This window comes from Varroa destructor, unplaced genomic scaffold, assembly GCF_002443255.2.
Source record: "Varroa destructor unplaced genomic scaffold, Vdes_3.0 BEIS01000001.1, whole genome shotgun sequence".
NCBI lineage: Eukaryota > Metazoa > Arthropoda > Arachnida > Mesostigmata > Varroidae > Varroa > Varroa destructor.
In genome coordinates this window covers 59,974,877-59,994,319 of record NW_019211454.1, presented here as the reverse complement: position 1 = coordinate 59,994,319, position 19,443 = coordinate 59,974,877, and the positions used below count along the sequence as shown (strand labels likewise).

The following is a 19,443-nucleotide window of genomic DNA, read 5'->3' as shown; positions in this document are numbered from 1 at the left end:
CGATTAAATTCTTTACGTACCATCCTAAAATCATTGAAGCTAAATGAATACGACGTCCATAACATCAATAACGTTTTTATTTTAAATACACATTTATCTATTTGCCGCAAATGTAGGTTGTATCATATCTGCATTTTCACATAATAACTATTGGTATCATTCTCACTGTTGGCATGGCAGCTTTTACTTGCCCGGCTTTTTGTTGACCTTATTGACAGCCGACGGAGCGAATACGGTAGATGTCGTACAAAAAGTACGGCTATGGGATCATGTTATAAATAGTACTTACGCTATTGTTTCCGCGCGGCCTTAACTTGAGTATTCAAATGGTCCAGCTTTGGTTACTTAATGATTACCACTTACTCCCTGAAATTAAAATATGAATAAGTGGTAATACTGATTAGGAGCGAAACTACAAGCGACACATTTTTTCGAAACAAACACTTTTGTGCATATTCGATCGTTCTGTGATTATGGTAAGCACAGACAGACTGCTACGGCCTAATCGCCGTGAGCCCAGACCCATCTATCGACCCATCTCTATAAATTCAAAACTGTTTTCGATGGTCGCTATCATATCCTGTGTTTACTAGTTTTCTAGTTACGTGGGGGTCGTTTGCCTAATGGGAACAGGACTATGGCAAAATTTCGTACAAGGACGTTAATTGTTCGCGACTAAACTTGCAGCGACTATCCTAATCTGTCGCAATTGTTCTTTTCCTTTGACCTCTCCGCTTTCGAGGGCTCAACCTTGTGGTCTCAATGTTCGTATTCGACTTCGCTGTGGGTTTCGTTGTAGTCGCGGTCATCGTCGTCGTTGATGCGTTGAACGTGCCCGACGCGCGAATTTAGCGCCGAAAAGTCACTTACAAATAGGATATTCGCAAAATAGCAGTGTGCGTCTTGTAGTCGTGAGTGGGCCAGATGAACAACAACGCCGTAACGCTACTCAAGGTTGGATACGAGCCGATGGCAATAGAGGCCGATATCAATGGTACTGTAGTAATTTTAATAAGGGCAATACCCTTGGCTGCCATCAACTGATGCACTCAGCATCCGCCATGATTTTAACTATGACTAACCCATAAACACATACGTTTGCTTGTACGAACGCAGCACCGTTATATGACGTTGCAACAACGGTTGCCAGCCAGGACAATCAAACCCGTCCTAATTTACCGCTTCATGTATGCGTCAGATTAGTGCCACTAGCAGTCATTTTATGTGTAAATGCTAATAAACATACGGCTAAAAGTGACAGAGAAATAGGATGATGGACTGATCTGATAGTGCGACATCGATCATATCGTCCACGATAGAACTGTTTAAAATAGAAAGGAGTTTAGACAACTAGGCGTGGGCATCTATGCGCAAAATGAAATCATCCCTAGCCAGTGAATTTTTATGAATGGGTTCGGAAGGACGTAGGACTCAAAAATGCTCGGTATCGCCGAAATGATTGTAAGAATATCATATCGCAAACGTATTTATTAGGTGGTGTACTTAAGGTGCCAGTGATAATAAACATAGTCATTATGACGAAACCTGATGTAAACAAATGGGAAATATACTCATAAAAGTATATATATATATATATATATATATATATACATATATATATATATGAAAAATCAAAACCAGCTGGGCAAAAACGGGTCTTTACTGAGCTCCGGTTAACCTATGTAAAATATGTCCACCTGTTGAAGCAGCATTGCCAAAGAGATGCGTTCTACAGGTCGACGAATTTTAGCTGTTTCAGGTTACTGTGTACTAGGTTACTGTGATTTAAAGATATGGATTTGAATCTACGAAAATAAAATAAAAATTAATGTATAGTGTCCTTTTAAACATTTCGAGGCCTAAATAATGGCATGGGGCTCTTTTTATCAGTAAAAGGTTGAAAACAGTACATTTACCTTATCCGGTTTATCCCCCGGATCGTAGCAGGTTGTTGTCCTGCCTTGAAACTCACGGCCGAATTGGCCCTACGTTAACCAAAATGAAAAGAGCTACCCAATATCTTCTCTTTACCTACGGTGGTGTACTCCTTCCCTGTACTTAGCATACAGGCAAAATTCCTAATGTTGAGCCTCATTCCAGTAATAATCGTTTGATGATGCTTTTTTAACGGGACTCTACCCCAAAATCTCAAGTCCCTACCTTGGGTCTGCTGTATCTAGCGGCGCCGCGTAACCCTACCCAACTTCAATGTATACCAGACCTTCTGCAATGTCACCGACAGCGTTGCCTTTGCCAGTTACGGACAGAGACCAACAACGTGACAAGAGGCGTCATTCCTGTCCTGATGTTGCCGCTATAGGTTTTTTTTTTTTATTAATTTTCACTTTCGTTTGTACAGTGCCACAGCACAGCTTGTGTGCTATGTGCCTTTTAGGAAATTTGCGCTGTAGATGGCAGGCGGGAATGGAGACTGGAACGCTTTCGAGTACGAGAGTAAAAAAGAGGGGACACAATCACACTGAGAGAGGTAACAGTTCCCGCAGATGCTATGACTCTGCCTTTCGGATGCGCATCCGTCTAGAAACACAGACTTCTGACTAATTTGAAACCTATTCATCATCAGTGCATGGCGCGGGTGAACCAGTCGTAACAAGAACTCTATGTAAACTCCAACCGTCTCGTGTACAAAATGATTGCGTACGTGAAAAGGCGAGGCGGTGTTTCAGGGATATGAATACTTATTAAGCAAACGTGTGTTCCTCCATGGACCATTGCTATCATGAGGGAAAAAATGTATTTTGAATGCACAACGGTGTATTGCAATAGAACAGTAATCGAATGATGTGAGAGAATTAAGAAATAAGGACCTTCTGCCAGGTTTGAGTTTAGAGATAAAAAAAAAAAAGAGTAAGAGTTGGCGCCACAAGCAAAGAAGATCAACTTTTCCTCTCTTTAGTAACAGGGAACTACGCTAATTGAAATCTGTCTATGTACTCATGTACAACTGACGGCAAAGCACGCAGAACAAGTTAGAAAATGTAATCTTGTCTTCTGAGCTATTTTCTAGAAAATGCAGAATTATTTTTTGCCAGCACGGTAAAACAGACGCAAATTTGCGCATGCGACAACATAATCATAGGCATAGGGCATTTTCGCTTCGATAGGTATAAATTACTCAATATTTATGTTGGCAATTGTTGATGGAACGTAACTCCTAAACAAGAATACAATCGACTAGCTCTTACTAACAGGTACAAAAGTTGTTCGTCTCATTAGTATTGTAGTATGTATATACAGGTCATATAATTTCATTTTTTATATTCTGTTTTCTGTTTCTAATAGGAAGACGCTAGGACAAAGGTATATAGTGTTGATTGGCTCCAAGGCTAAACATATTTGGTGTATCATAGTCAGAGAAGCTTTAAACTTCTCAACAGATTGCTAGCAACGCTAGACTAGGTACACACTTCGATCAGGTCAGCCTATTCAGACGGGTCTGTCAGCTAGCGGCTAGAGTTCAATAATCTAACGTAAATGAACACCGATACAAGAAAGAAACGCTACGTATTCAGCCATTGTTGAAGAAATGTTGCTAATGCAGTTGCTAAATAATTTAACTTATATAATAACGGTGCTGTGGATACGTTATTGCACCTAGGTGTCTAATTAAGTACAAAAAAAGCTATAAAAAATAGTCTCATTAAGAACATTGCATATGTAAGTCTGCTGTTACCTAGCCTTATAATGTTATATTCGTTGTTTTTTTTGTTTATATAAAACAATAAAAGAGGAAATAACACCGTTGTGTTTTTATGTTTGCTCTATTATGTTTTCGCCAGCTTCGCGTTAGCTAACCTACCAGTCTTGATGATCTGAGACGTGGTGATGGTAGTAAGTTTTTTTCTTTTTGCCTCCGAGCTGAATTCGGACCTTGACACGTGGCAAGTGCTTAATAGGGATTGGTATAGGTACAGGTAGGATTCCAATACTGTGGAAATGAGGGAAAAAGAGACACGTCGAAAAGCAAACACAAAGAGAGAGAGAGAGAGAGAGAATTTTGTTACTGTAGAAAATTTCGTTTGACGTAACTTACTTTATCTACAAAGGTAACTTAGTATTATCGTAGATAGTTTTTGACCGATTCGATGAGTAAGTACATGATTGCAGAAGCCAGTTTGAATCATCTCTGTGCTCATAGATCGCCTAAAAACCGTAACCGCCTCAAAAACAGATAACTATTGTTGAATAAAAAGAGCGCTGTCTATATAAATCCCAAATCCCAGATCATGAAGTAGCTAATTTGTTAGTAGTATGTCGTAAAATTCAAGTTATTGAAAACTTTCTGAGCCGTCTAACTCGCTACCTGCAGAATTCTTTTTGTGTAAGCTAAGGCATCAGATCTGGACACCTTTCCAGCCTATTCCTAAACTTATGTGGAGAACGACGGAATCTGTTGTTATCAACTGCTACTCAGTAGCTGTGGGGCAAACAAACGTGCAATACGCCTACGGAATTTCACTACGACCGGGTTTATGAATTTTTCTAACGTCTATAAGAAAGAAAGCGAGCGACAGAAAACCGCCACCTTCGTTAGCAGTCATCTGGCTTTTCTGTTATACTATCTCCAAGGCGTCTTGCACGCCATTTTATTCAGACAGTTCCACTGTTTTGATGTTAACACCCACCTTTGCGTGTGGGCATTACGGCCTTTCAGGAGTGGCCACAGGACACCTAAGAAAGATCTCTCGTACGGAACTAGGCTGGGGCCTCAGCGGGATATAGAAAATGATATTGTTGCATCCATATTGTCTTTTCAGGTGGTTTTTTTCGGCAATAGCCGCCATGTTGGACTAGTTCAGCTTCTCACTCCAATAGGATGACAAAAGACATCAAAATGGGAGCAGTACAAAATAGCCATACTAGTGTCAAGTTGTAACGAAAGTTCTTGCGGTGGACTTACGTTTGCTTCTTTTCTGAACATTCATCTGCTGCAGGCCAAGTGCAAGCTATCGTTCGAAAAGGCTCTCTCTCCTCTATAAAGCCGCTGTCATCGTTTTCCCCGGATAGCGAAATTTTATCGCGAGCTCTAAAGTGAAAAAATCATTTTGAAAAATTGATAATTTCACCATTTTATAGAAAGCAACAAACATCCTTCAAACGACGCAAAAGCGTACGAAAACAACTTGGGCCATTCAGACGATGTAAAATGATCATCAAGAATTGCTGTAACTAATTTTAGAAAGGCAATCAAGAATGACCCAAAATCAAGAAGGAAATATTTCGATAATTAGTAAATAGATTTGTAGATACATATTTCATCTTTGTCAGCATATCATTTTTTTTGTCCCCAAGGGAAGATAATTTACGAAAGCTAGCTGTAGCAATTTTTCTTCGACTATAGAGCACCCACACGACGCATGGTTGACTTTAACTTGAAGACACGAATACCTTCACGGAGTTGAAGAAGGCTATACGAGTAATATGCACCGGGCTTATTAGACTGCTGACCCAAATCTAGCAAGACAGTAGCGTTACAATTAAGCCTGTTCGAAAAGCTTTGACATTCGTTGCAATTCCTACTTTATCAAGTTTCCAATCAACCAGTGCACACGGTCGATCCAGGTTTTCTGGGAAATAGGACTCCACAACACAATAACACAGATACGAAATTTTCCTAACCCTATTTTGTGCCTGCTTTGTTAGGGCTTTTTTGTAAAGTTTTTTCGCAGCGGTCATCATACTCTGCCCAGTTTGAAATTGTCACACGATAAGCATGGCCCTTTGTCGGGAATAATAGGCGACGTACGTATTCCGGAACCTGCGTAAAGTGTACGTTTTGAAATGAGACGTATTCCTTTTAACCATATTTAACGACGACTTTAGCTTCGAAACAGAAATGTTTTTACTTGACTGCAACTGCCATTGGCGGAAATGACGTCCTCATAGTATAACCCTCTAATATTGCGCATAATATCGTATAATATGCTAAAGGAATTAACTAGTGAGGAGATATAGTTTTTTAAATAGTCCTGCTTATCGATTCTGAAGTGATGTGTACGTTCTTTTCGCATAAGAGAATTCCCTAACGCACATAAGTATATTGCCACTTATATACACTGACCCTCTGAATAATATGGCTAGCTAGATGTAGGACGCAAACGTGTCTGGGCACGTTGATCCGACTACGGCATGAAAGCCCCAAGCGATCTAAACATTGGCAAATCATTCGTTTTGCAAACGTGGCTACGAATACTGCGGGCACCGTAGCCAATAAACTAGTCAGTCTCATAAGGGTTTTAAAGAAGGAGCCCCTTCCTATGTCCCAACGAAATAATCATTATGCCTATTTCTATGAATCGTAGCTTTCCTTAGGTAAACCAAAGTAGATACCTGAGTAAATGCAGTACCTCCTACCACTGCGACCATTCTTATCATTGTCTCAGTTTGCCAACATTAAAGAGCCTTGAGAGAATGAAGTAAGAAAAATCGAATGGTCTGAAAAAGATGGAGTGTCCTGCTCATAATTACGTCGTGTGTACCGTACATGAAATTTGTAAGATAGTTCTTTTATCGCACAGAAAGTTTGCAGTTTGTATACTAGTATTACATAATATTACCAAATCAGAATTCCGCCAAATACCACGATCAGCTAAGGTTACGTTTTAGTATATAGTAGTTTCAAAAGGTAAAAAAGAAGCAGCATGACTTATAGCGTGTCAGGTGTTTAACGACAAGCGCCCAGATACTAATTGTCTTTTATAACAAGGAAAAGGACCAACGTTTGGTAAATCGCTCTCGGGTTTCCGTCTTCTGATTCGCGTGAATTAACTAATTTAGCTTGACACGAATAGATTACACTACCATGCGATGTTAGTGATGTCCGTACCCTTTATGGTGGTGATATAATGGAAAGTGTTTGAAGAGGACCACAGGAAGTATGAACGTATCTCCACCAGGCGAAGTCATGAGAAGCAGTAACGCAATCAGCGTCCCGCCAAGAGCCCAGCCGGTAACCTCCCGCATATTGGTATGTTAGTCGTTCACAACGTCGTCGTTGGTAAAGCGAAGCCTCCTAAATATCGTGCAAGGCGCGGGTCCGTGCACACCTCCTTAGAACTCCAGCCACCGAAGTCACTGGAGCTGAGTGTGCCTGCAGAACGACGTTCCAGATGTAACTATTATTCTATGTATTAGAGTGTGCCAGCATAAAACTAGACTCTTAAGGTCATTCTGCCTATTGATTGCGATAATGATCGTGTTACTATCCGTCGGTTCCGATATACTCGCAATTAATTTTATACGTGACAATGACACTGATGATTTTGGTTAACTAGCTAAGTGTAGCTTCGTCTTCAATCGAAGCTTGATGGAAAGACCGGTACAACGATACCATATGAGAGATTGTTGCTCGATGTACTTAAATTGATTCATCGCTATTCTTAATAGATCTGTTTTTGTTTATTATAGGTACGTGTATAAAAGATATCCTAAAATTGTCTACTCTACTTAAACTGAAAGAAACCAAACAAGCGAAGTTAACATTTGACATATGTGCATGAGGCAAAGGACAAGATCTCAGCTACTGTACATGCGATATCAGTTGTGCGTGCTGCCGCTGCGCTGGTAGGAGGCCTATAAACCAAAACAGGGAAGGAAAACAACATGCCCCAAATGGCATTATAGCAAATATAGTGAGCTATAGGCCTCGACAGCTTTTATGACTCTTTGCCCGCCTTTTTCTTAGGTACCATCTTTGATCTCCTCCATTTCCAGTGCACGTTCCCTCTGCACCTCCTTACTTTTTTTTTCTAGTGTACCCCTACTGATAAGCACGTACACAGAGAAGTCGCAACAAAGGGCAGTTCTAAGGAAATGGTGGATACGATGACAAAAGACAGGACGAACTGGGCCAAAGTTACGGCTTCCTTTGACGATATTATGAAAAGAAAGGAACAACTAGAAAGAATGAGACGTAAGAGAATAGTAGAAGGGCAGGCTCGAAACAATCATGGGTCCAACGCACCACAACTGGAATTAACAGGAGAACAGGGAGTACGGTCCCCCTCGAGACCTAGAGTATCTGGTCAAGAGGAAAGCCAGAATGAAGGATAGACTGGAATGGTTCAAAGGGAAGGATGATGAAATGACCGTTCCTGCAAGTCATCGTTTCGAAGTAATATCAAACATATCCCGAACCATGACCCAAGCTGATAAGGAGGTCCAGGGTTTAGTGGGTCAGAGTCCCACGGTACCGGACAAAACACAATTCAGTGATGTCTGACCTGCATAATGCATTTGCTCTTAACCTCCAAAAAAAAAGTGTACCCCAAATCAAATCACGAAAGTCACGCACGAGCCGCCAAACGGATGAATGAATTCCGAAGAACAAAACAGGATGGAGGACAGTTAGAGTTGGGTAAAGCGGCTAGCAGGAGTTAAATACAAAGTGAGACGCAATGAGATAAAGAAAGAATAAAGGGTTAACAAGATGTAGAAAAGCAGCGAGGAGAGCAGCCAACTGGCTTCTGTGCGCCCTCGTTTTTACACCTTGGCCAGCAGCGTTTTGCTCGCGAAACTTCACTGAAGCAGACAAACAAAGAATGAAGGAGATCATAGAAATTGATGACAAAATGAGAAAAAAATAGAAAGGTGGGGAATGGGCTCGTATTAAGGCACATGTAGCGCAAGGGTAAAGGGTAGGCATAGGCATTTCATAAGGGCAATATCGGTAGCGTGTGTATCCTTTACTATTTATAGTCCACACTCCTCTGTTCTTGCTGCGGCTTCCGCTGCTTATTGTGACAAGAAGACTTAGATTATAACATATAACGCAGTAGTTTCGTAGAACACGCTACTATAGTATGTTGCACGTTGGTATTGTGGGTGACACATATACGCTTTTCTGTTTCGGGATTTGGGTTTTTGCTGAATGAAATAAAAAGAAACAAAAAATGTCGTTCGAGTTAAAGGTGATAGTTGTCACAACGACAGGAAATGGAGACAGAAACACCGGTTTATTGCTAGAGCAATCCAACTTTGCTGCCAAAACATACCTCGAGCGTATTGCTCTTCCCGTGAAGACCAAAGCGGGGCAAATGTTTTATGAACCAAAAAACAGCACGGGACGATTCTTCAGACTTGATATAACCAGATTAAGCTAGGCGTGTTACCACTCTCAATGAACGGCGAACATGACCATCATGAAGCCCAGCATTTTTCTTCGTTTACCTCTGATTCGATGTAATTGACAAACCACCTTATGTAACTCAAGCTAAAAACAACAAACTTCCTCACTAGACAAGCTTCGTTAATCCGTCATGTTAGTAGGTTTGCGGTGGCAGGACATACATTCGGTAGACGAAGGTTGCGTTGTATCCGTTCTAGCTAATATCCTCTTACGAAGCAAAGCATTGACCAGCACAAATAAACAGTTGGGTCTTTGTTTCTTGTTTCGCTTACACTTTTGAGAGACACAATGAAGAACTATCCAACACAGCGGTAGCCGCTGTTGCTTTTCCTCGCTGTAAGCGTTCCTTAACACCGCAAAGTGATTCCGGTCGTCTGCGATGCTATTAGCTAAATTGCGCAGTGCTGCTGCCCGTGCAGAAGAGTACCCTAGGGGCCCTATCGTAGAGCAGTTGCGACGACTTGAAAATGTGGAAAAATCCGCTTTCGCGCCAACATCAATGCGCCCGCTTCCAATGGTAGACGACTGTTCAGTAGGCAATCGGTGACGAATTTGATCGCAAAAAAGCCCCAACCAAAGACGGGTTCTTTGCTTTACTACTGTTGCAACTGTGACTGCTGCTATGCTACTTCTCGACAGCCAGCTCTATCTTCTTTAATTTTGTGCGGTAGTAGTGATGCTGTTTGGACCAGTGGAGCCACCACTTGCCCCTCCTGGCATCTCCCTCGCGACTTCGTGTCCTGCCTCCTGCAAGATCTACACACACAAACGCATATACACACACATACACACACACAGACACATACACACACGGCACACATAGGCAAATACCTCATTTCACGAAACCGGTGCTGGCTGTTGGTTGGTGTTCTTGTCACCATTGCATATCCCTGCACCTCCACGTGAGTGACTGCTTATGGTGGACCAAACGGAAGCAAAACAACGAGACTAGTTAACTTCTTTGCATTGCGTTGAAGCTTCCGTAATGATCAGACCAATAGATAGATAGATATAGACAGACCGAGTGACAGACGTGGATCAAGCAGTGTCGGCTCAATGCAGCAGCGTTCGAAGCACGGCTAACAGGCACCTGTTAACGCAGCAGCAACGGTAGCAACTATCAGCCGGTGGTTGCTGATGCCCACGGGCCGGACTTGCCTACCCCGGACAAGTGAGCAAGCTAGCAATACGTAGAAGACAGTTGCTACGTCGACAACACAAGTTCCGTGACAGCGTCTCAAACGTCCGGTTATTGTGGCACTGGCCGATGCTACCGCGGTTCGTTGTCGCTAGCGTCGTAACCGTTGCAGTTTCGCATCAAAGGTCATGGACCCGGTTGTGGCCAAGAACGCGTCGTCAAGGCGCTGCTATTTGCGTAACAAGCGATCATCAACCGGCGATCGAGATTAGTCCGATGCACTGCTGTGTCGCGGCCACCAACATCAATACATACAGACACAGAGACAAACATAACGGTGCTGACCCCACGAAGAAGGCATTGGCCGGCACTGTGCTGCTATTGAATTCAGCGCCCGGAGGACCACGGCCATTACAGCTGTCAACAATCGGCAATGGGTCACAGCCTTCCACACCCCGTTCCACCACTCTCAAAGCAAAGCCATTAATAGAAGAAGAAAACAAACAGCGCTGGAGTATTGTATAACAAGTGTTTACTGAATCAACATCAGCACCATGGTGTCGAATAATTTCATGGATTGAAACCAGTTATATATAAATATATAGCTCATTAATAGTTAGACTGAAATAAGGCAACTTCAAGGGCGCGTCAACGAACCCCACACAGGTGAATTAAATGGAGAGAATAAATGGCTAGCCCTGGAACGGTTTTTGTACTAGAAGTAGAGAAATAAAGTACTAACCAAATAGCACATTATAACGGAAATTATTGGTGTACAAGTAGGGGGTCGATAATAACGATAGATCCTAACGGCATGTCTCCGTAAAAGAAAAAAGACTTCATTTTGTACACATATAAGATGATCGAGGTATTTATGAAATAGGTAATGCTTATCAATAGTAGTATGCTTCATTTATCCGTAATTTGTTGACATGCGCCGTCTTCAAACGTGCAGGCAAATTTAAACGACGTCTCCTTCCGAATAGCTTCGCATTAGAGCACTTTAGCTTCTCAGGACCTAAACAGTAGTTAGCTTGTCTCCTTGTGGAACACCTGGAACACGTAAGAACTTCACCTATCCCATTCTGTTTCCCTGTCTACAAAAACCATCTGGGCTTGTTAAAATTATCTCTTATTTGACTAAGAATTATTTCACATGCTCATAGAACGGCGTAACTCAGCTCGAACGTATCTGGTGACGGTTGAAACAGTTACGTGCCACAAGCCAGATTTGGAGTTCCCTGTCAAGTTGTTTGCAAGTTAGTAAAAAAAAATCCCTTCAGCCAACTGTAGCTAGTCAACGTATAGACCCAAGGAACAAATATGATATAAAGCCGTAAATAATAAGTCCTATTAAATAAAATTTAGCAGGGCACAAGAGGGGGCTGGTAGGCCCCAGACGATATCTATTGAACAAAATTTGAATTATTCAGGGACCCTATTTGCTTTGCCAACGGGCACCCGATGTTGCAGTTACCTGTGAACTGTTAATAAGTCTAAATAATAATTCTAATAATTGTTCTAGAACGAAACAAATTACGCCCAGTAGGTAATTAACCCGATTATGAGCGTTAACTTTTTTTTTTTTTTACTATTTACCGTTTTAAATTCGTTGTACAGTTACATACATAGTGATATTACAGGACGTGAGGTTTTAAAAAGCAAAATTGTCATAAAGGTAACATTATTCATGAGACTCCAAGGCCAGGTTTGTGTAGAAAATTACACCAGCAAGTATTTTCATTGTGCGCTGTCTACATCGGACCACTTAGGATTAAAGGGTTACAAATAAGAAATTCTAGAAAAACAGTGCCACTATATAATTATCATAGTAGTCAGTTTAATAGTACAGCTGTTATACGTATAACTGTGCGTGTAAATGATGCTCTAAGAGAGAAAGTATGCCGCTGTCAAAAAACGATTTAGTGTTTTCTCCTTTGAGAAGGCGTCCGGAAGATACATTATTGCTTTTCCCGACGACGAAAAAGACGACAATTTTTTGCCACACTAAATAGCTCGCTTTCCCAGGGGGTTTGCCCCTCCCCTCCCCTCCCCTCCCCGAAAGGAAGCAAGTTCACAAACGTGTTATTTTTACATTACTGAAGAATTATCACATGGAACCTTTTTATACAAAACCGGCAAAAAAACGAGACTCAAATTCTACTACTGAAACCTAGGAGACATATAACTGATGAATATTAGGATGCTAAAGGTCTTGACGGCGACGGCAAAACAAATGTGACTGTCTCAAAATGAAATAGAAGTAGCCATAGTATGTATCCGCAGCTATGAGAAAAGGTCCCTAGGAGCTCAGCTAAGGCGCCGTGTGTATCCGTTACTATTTCGGCCTAGATATATGTTTTAACAAAGACGAATAAAAGAATAGATTTCTTGCGTTGCGAAGTTATGAGCTTTCCAGTGCCCGTTTTTCTCCGAACTCGTTCAACGTCGTCCATGTCATGGAGGTCTTAAGCTCGAACAGATTTTTTTCGCGGAACACACTGCCGCTTGATTCTGCTAATACGCATGACTTCCTAAAGCATCGAATAGTGCTCACAATTTCTATGGATAACGAAGCGAGCAAAGAGACATAACGTGGCCAGACGGAGCCCCAGATATGGAGCTCTCGTTGCAGACGATTACTGTTAAGTTGCACGATGAGCGAATTCAAACGGAAATTGTACGTTGCTTTGTATTCTGTAAATCGCAAGTGGAGGTGCTGAGAAGCTGATTTCGTCAGTACGGTAAAACACAACTGAGGTTTAGGTTTAGGAAAAGCTGAGTTCAGCTCCTAATGTTGAGCCTTATCTCTAAGAAAGAAAACATATTTCCATCGCCCAGCCGTGTTGCTACTATCTGACATCTACTGATATCTAACAGGAAATAATATATAGGATAGACGCACATTTATACACGGCTCATGTAATAGTCATAATATATCATTCTGCAAGGGCCAACATGGGCCAATCTCAATAGCAACCAAATTTCGTACAGACTTTTTTAGAGCTAAATTTTGCAAAATATATGACTGTGTATTTCTTTACAAATGGATGGTGTACATTGATTCGAATAAATGAACATGTAATTTATTCAAAATGCTGGCAACAGATGCCCTGTTCAGTTGTCTTAACAGAGGAAAGGGCCTCTAAAATAAATCGCATCCTGTATCCAGCAGCGATTCATAGACATGTATTTATTGACAAAGCAAAAACAGAGCTGAGAGATATAGCCAGAGAGAAAGAGATTTATGGCCCCTGAACGACGAGCTATTTTCCTTCTTTTCTTCTATTTAGCGCTCTTGACGACAGTACACACTGGCTTGTATAATGTGTGCATGTATTGCACTATTCCGTGTAGTACATTCCATTGAAGTTATGGCATACTTCTGAATGTAACCTTTAAATGTCCCCCGAAGAGTTTTTTACCGGTCCTTGGAGTAAGGGTTGTTCATGGGGGGGCATTTCCGCGAAAGGTCTTTTGCGTATCACATACCATTGATTCTCTCAGGCCCTTAACGAGACCTCAGTAGCTCTGGCCATAAGCACTACAGGTTCTAACGGGGTTATGGATTGAGCTGGGCAAATAATATCCAATAAACAGTAAAATAGAGACGGGACAGTCTTTCCCCGAACAGGGCGCAAACATTTCGCCGCGCACCGCTGCACTCAACTGAGGCCTTCCTAGGCCACTGCTGCTGCGTTAATATTATTGATTACCTGAATAACGCCAAAGGGTTAAACGCTACGTATGTATTCAGTGGTCTATAAGTAGCTACTCGTTAATAAAGAACTGCTTCTATATCCCACGTTATTTAAGGACCCATAAAAAAGAACAGTGCTGTCGTGCACAGAAGATAGTAGCTTTTTTTTCATAACGGAGTAAGTTAGTGAAATGAAAAGGATTTTGGAAAGTATTTTCAAATAGTAGGATTTTTGTCAGAGACGACTTCACGACGGCTTCCTACAACCGAATAGATTTGGCTGCTGGTAGCAGCGTCGTTGCGGTCATCCTGTAAATGCATATAGTGTTTGAATAATAGTCCATTGGAGAGGAATTTACGAGAGACTACCGAAGTTTGGAAGAACAGCAGCGAATAGGGGATCAGAATCTATAGGCATGGGTCCATAACGCTGCGTAGTATTCAGGACGTAAAAAAGGCACTGCAATTGTTCCTATACGAGCACCATGTATGCAGTTCCATGTACAATTAGAGTGTTATTATTGATCCATAAACGGAGTACTTCAACAAAGTGCATGCAGTATTCACTGACGAACAACTTTACCTACGAACGAGTAAATTCATTCTTAAATTGTCCTATACAAATGATATGGATAGAACGCTATTTTCAAGTTGTTTTAAGCGTGAGGATTGCCTTCGTGACGGGCGAGAACGCTTCAAAAACGCGGGATTAGTAAAGCAAAAGATTTTTGTCGGTCGTTCGCTACTTACACAACCGTGATAAAAATCGTACTAGAATATAGTATTTCCCTCCCAGGACTTTTCTCAAAAATTGAGGGAATTCAGCTATGTATTTTATTTCACGCGCTGTGGCTAAAATCATCTGTAAAAGACCAGATTGCTCGATCATACATGTCCAATTCATCCACAGTCAAAGAATATTGTGAAGAAAGACTTTAATAAAACTGTCGTATCAATTATTTGAGCTAGCTACGTATTTTTATAAACGTATATTGGAGCACTCGATCATACTTTGTCACTGTATCTTGAATTCGACAAAAACAAGATGTTTACACAGGAAAAATGTTATCCGTTTCGTTAGGTAAACTTCGATATATAGGAATAATGAACGAGCCTATACAGTGGTCAAAAAGTAATGAATCACTAGCGAGAACTACATAATCGCACTCGTTGTGTCCAAAAATAATTGCTTGAATACGGCCTAAGGCCATTGTCGCAAAAAAGGCCCCTCAACAACGGATGCGTATTGCTTGCTAATAACGGTTTTGCGTAGAGAACGAGCGTTCTGTTACTGCAAAGACGCCTAATAATATATAAGAAATTGAAACTTTAGGTACTATTTGCATATAATCAAGATTTAAATTACAATTGAATTTATATACGTAGCCTTGAGAATGGACATCTACCGGTGGCAGCGTAAATCCGTCATCTTGCAACCAGTAAAGTGATTTGCTTCATAAATCTATACACGCAAGCTTACACACTCATAACGGATAGTCTAACTTCCCCGTGGTTTTGCACTAAGACAGTCGTATCTAAATTTAGCCGTTAAGGAATAACTATACAGCCGTCATACGTCGTCTACTTGTAGACTAAGAATCAAAAAAGCGGTAAGCTAAAGTTACCGTCAAGAGTAGACTGAGCAGCTTTGCTTTTCCTGTCTTCTCTATCGGGCACAGCAGATTCTAAAAGCGCCAGCGGCTCGTTCATTGATCAAGTTCTATCGAAATAAAATAAAATGATGGTTTGTATAGATTGGCGTCTGCTGTAGTGTTCGAAAACGACTATACGATACCCAGACTATCGGCCAGCAGCTATGATCCATTCCCGGCAGCTTATTCAGACAAATGGGCATCCTCTAAACTCGGAGTTCGAGGGCAAAAACGGATTAATGTGAGTGCTCCTCACACGCGGTCGGAATATATTGCAAAAATTCTTAACAATTTTTCATATAAATGCACTGAGTTATTCCGGTGTGGGCTTGTCGGCTCTATTCGGCAGTTGACTTCATTGGAAAGGAAAAGCCGGGCCTATCAAGAGCTCAATCCCACCCGAGTGGCTCCTTAGTTTTGACTCAATCAAGTCAAGGGATCCGTTGGAGATGAATCGTCAAAAACAGACCTTTCGGATTCTGTCAACGCTAGTGACGCGCTCAAGTGCTATCTCGCCGTTTCTGGTCCCCACGTGTTCGGTTCGACATAGCGTAGGACGAAGCAGTGTTACATCTTAACAGTAGGGTAACTACGACGAGAGAACAAGTGAAATTTCAAGCTAATTAACCATGAGAAACTAATTAAAGCCGAGCTGAATGCTAGCAGCACAGATTGCTAAGCAATATACGTATTGAAGTAAGCAAGGCTGCTATAGAATGAAGCGAAAAGCTGAAAGTTAATAGTGGGCGCACTATCGAAACAAACGGGCTTTCCATTGTTGAGGATGCGCGCGTCGTTCAAAGGCGCCCGAAGAAACCGACGAATTTTAAGCTTTACACGTTTATTTTTTTCAAATGACTTTCACAATCAATATGTCTGCTGTCAGCATGAAAGATCGTAAAGGAATAGCGGGATAACGACAAGTAAACGTCTTCTCTAGTCTGTCCTACAACCGACACGGGAATGTGTTTTTTTCTTTCTTTTTGTATTTCAGAGCCTTGGGTACTTCGAGATCTTCAAGCATCAGAGCCGCAGAGACGGATTACAACATAATAGAATCAGAATTCGCACGGCATAGCTTCAAATATTTCATGCGCTACCTCTGAAAGGAATACTCTGTTTGTACATTATCATTTTTCCAGCGCAAACGTATCTCTCTAAAGAATATCTCTAGAAGGCGACGAAAAACTATGCCTTCTGCGATCGACCATCTTTTCGGCCAGCGCGTCAAAGAAGGCTGTCAAAGAAGGCCAATACGTTTTAGTTGTTCACTGGAGTGGTTCATCTATTAATCAGTTTATAGTGATCCCTTGAATCGATCTGTTTTATTTGCCTTGCTACAATGTAAAGTAATAATTTGTGGTTATAGCGGAACCACCTAGCTCTATAGTGCTGCCCTATCTGCAACAGCAGACATATTCGTTATCGGTTTCTTAGACCATAGACCGGTTTCTTCATTGTTCGTCTGGTAAGTACAAGTTTGAGTGATCTGTCTAGTCTGGCGATAATAGCTGGGTGACAGATGGTAGCACCGCTACCAGTAGTAAATATTGTGTGTAAGCCATGGCTCTACAATGCCATTATTAACACGTGCGAGTGGACCACCAGGCTGGATGTGAAGGCAAACTGGGGAAAGGAAGTGGTGAGGGCTTAGGAAACGGTCCCCTCAAGACAGTTGAGCAGAACATGTAGTCGTAGCAGACGCAGTGGTGGCTCGTGTGAACACTGCAGGCATCGTTTAAGCCACTTAAGCGGAAGGCAGCGGCAAAAAGACAAGCTCGCGAACGTGGCCATTTCTGCTGAAGCCAACCGGATAGAAGATGTTAAAACCCGATAACACTCATGTCCCTTCCCTTCCCCTCCCCCCTCGCTCTCTCTAGCTACCTAGCTAGCGGAAAGCAAATATTGGCAAAACGCTTGACCGTAAATTATCGTGCTATCGAGTCGATGCTGGGGGTGGTGAAAAGAATGAAGGGGTGAGCGGTAAGTACTTTGTATGCCCGTGTGTTTGTTCGTAAGATAGCTGGCAGGTTTAAAGGCAAATTTATACTTCAAAAGAATGGTAGCATTGGGGCAGTGCATGGAAAGCGTAGGACAGTCTTTCCTTTGTTCATTCGAGGTATAAAATTTTTTCGATGTAACAACGGTGGTTCTCGATGCCTCGATTGCTTAATGGAACAGGATCGTTAGCCTGCTTATTCGACCGCTAATTAACAAAGGGACTGGAGGTAAGCAAGTTGGAATGGGCGAAATTGGAAAAAGAGCGAATCCCAAAATGTAATTACCATAATTTTCTGAAGCACCAGTCGTCTGTGACACAAGCTTATTTCTCAAACGCCAGGCTAGCCCAAGTTTATTCTGACGATTTATATATGCGCATCTGGGTGTGTTGTTAAAAGAAGATTCTTCAAGCTGCTGACTTGATTACACGTACCGACATTTACACGAGGGTGGCAAGCGGTCGATGGTGGAGTTTGCTTGGTCTGGATGAGTACGATAACCTGATTACTCGCATACGTGCAGATATATTGTCTCTGCACACATTCAGACAGCAAGTTACATATGAACGACACATAACCCTATCTATGCCCTGCCATCACGTCCCAGAATGCCCGTTTCTTCCCTTCCAGCCTCTTCTACGCGCTATTTTCTTCCCTCACTGGGAGGCACCTGGGCATCTGGGCTTGAGAAACTATTACAGGCAGACATCACACATGATCGGCCAGAGGGAGTTTATTCGCTAGGTGTTGCTAAGACAAGAAGATTATACTACAATTATTATGCAAGAAAATTCGAGAATAGCAAGTAGAGCTGGTTAGGAGACGTCGATGGATTATTCTTGTCCTTCTTGTATGCGTTAGAAGGAACCCTGACGAGCCCGCGTCAACGAAAATAACCGCTATGCTTTGCGGTGTACTAGTCGTCGACAGGTATGGTGTCCGTATGGGATATGCTGCCTGTTATGCATCACTGTAGCACTTAGCAATTAGAGGCCATTCCAACGGCTATACCAAGTCATAAGCACTCACAAGTACTAGAAGTAGCATATCGATTGAACTGTAAGTTCAAGTTAACGAGAGGCTTGAAAGGCACCCGTGTGTGGCGAACTAACTATGGCTCTCATTTTTTACCATGGTATCCTCGTTAATGTGTTTTTAACTATTCTTTGACGTTTCTACTTAATCAACTGTGTCAGAGAGCATTTTTTGGCACAGGGTTTGGCCTACACTTACCATGATGCAACGCATTTACGCGCGATTCAGCATCGTTTCAAACTACCAGATAGATACACTAAATCCAGTCATTCTTCTCTATGATATGTATGGATGTATTTATAAAAATTATGTTATTGCATTTTACGACGGTTTTTCAATGGTTTAACATATATTCTCAAAGCTTTGCTTAGCAAAAGAAGGTACAGTATCTGAGCATTTTGATGTACGATGATGATGTACGATGACTTCAGGCACACAGTAAGTTAAGTAAAGGCGGCATCAAACTTCGTATTCGTAACAATCTCTTCCCATCACGACCGCTAACCGTTCCGATGTCTATTCAATAAACGATATTCCCAGCAATAGTGATCTGGCACTATTGATCAATATTTCGTATTCGTGCGGCGAAAAAAGCACATGTTGAAAAGTGGTTACAGATAAACGTTTGCTATTGTGAGTCATTAGATTTGCATCGATTTCTGATTACTTCAGCCATTGATAAAACTAATGATACGCAACGCTGAATAGTGCTATGCTTGCAAAATACCCATTTTTATCAAGCTTCTAGACCCGGATTGTGTCGTCAATGT

General features: G+C 41.7%; 1 long non-coding RNA gene across 3 annotated transcripts; it reads right to left on the bottom strand.

The window, feature by feature from the left end:
• Positions 1–59: 59 nt before the first annotated feature.
• LOC147758887 (uncharacterized) lies at positions 60–9,786 on the bottom strand. Of its 3 annotated transcripts, none has more exons than XR_015318516.1 (4): positions 9,310–9,786; positions 6,848–7,111; positions 3,821–3,949; positions 60–366 (listed from the first exon to the last, which is right to left on the bottom strand). It is a non-coding gene; the product is annotated as an uncharacterized LOC147758887 (long non-coding RNA). The 3 variants fall into 3 exon arrangements; XR_015318517.1 differs by having other exon boundaries at positions 9,421–9,786; XR_015318518.1 differs by lacking the exon at positions 9,310–9,786 and adding an exon at positions 9,015–9,294.
• Positions 9,787–19,443: the final 9,657 nt, after the last annotated feature.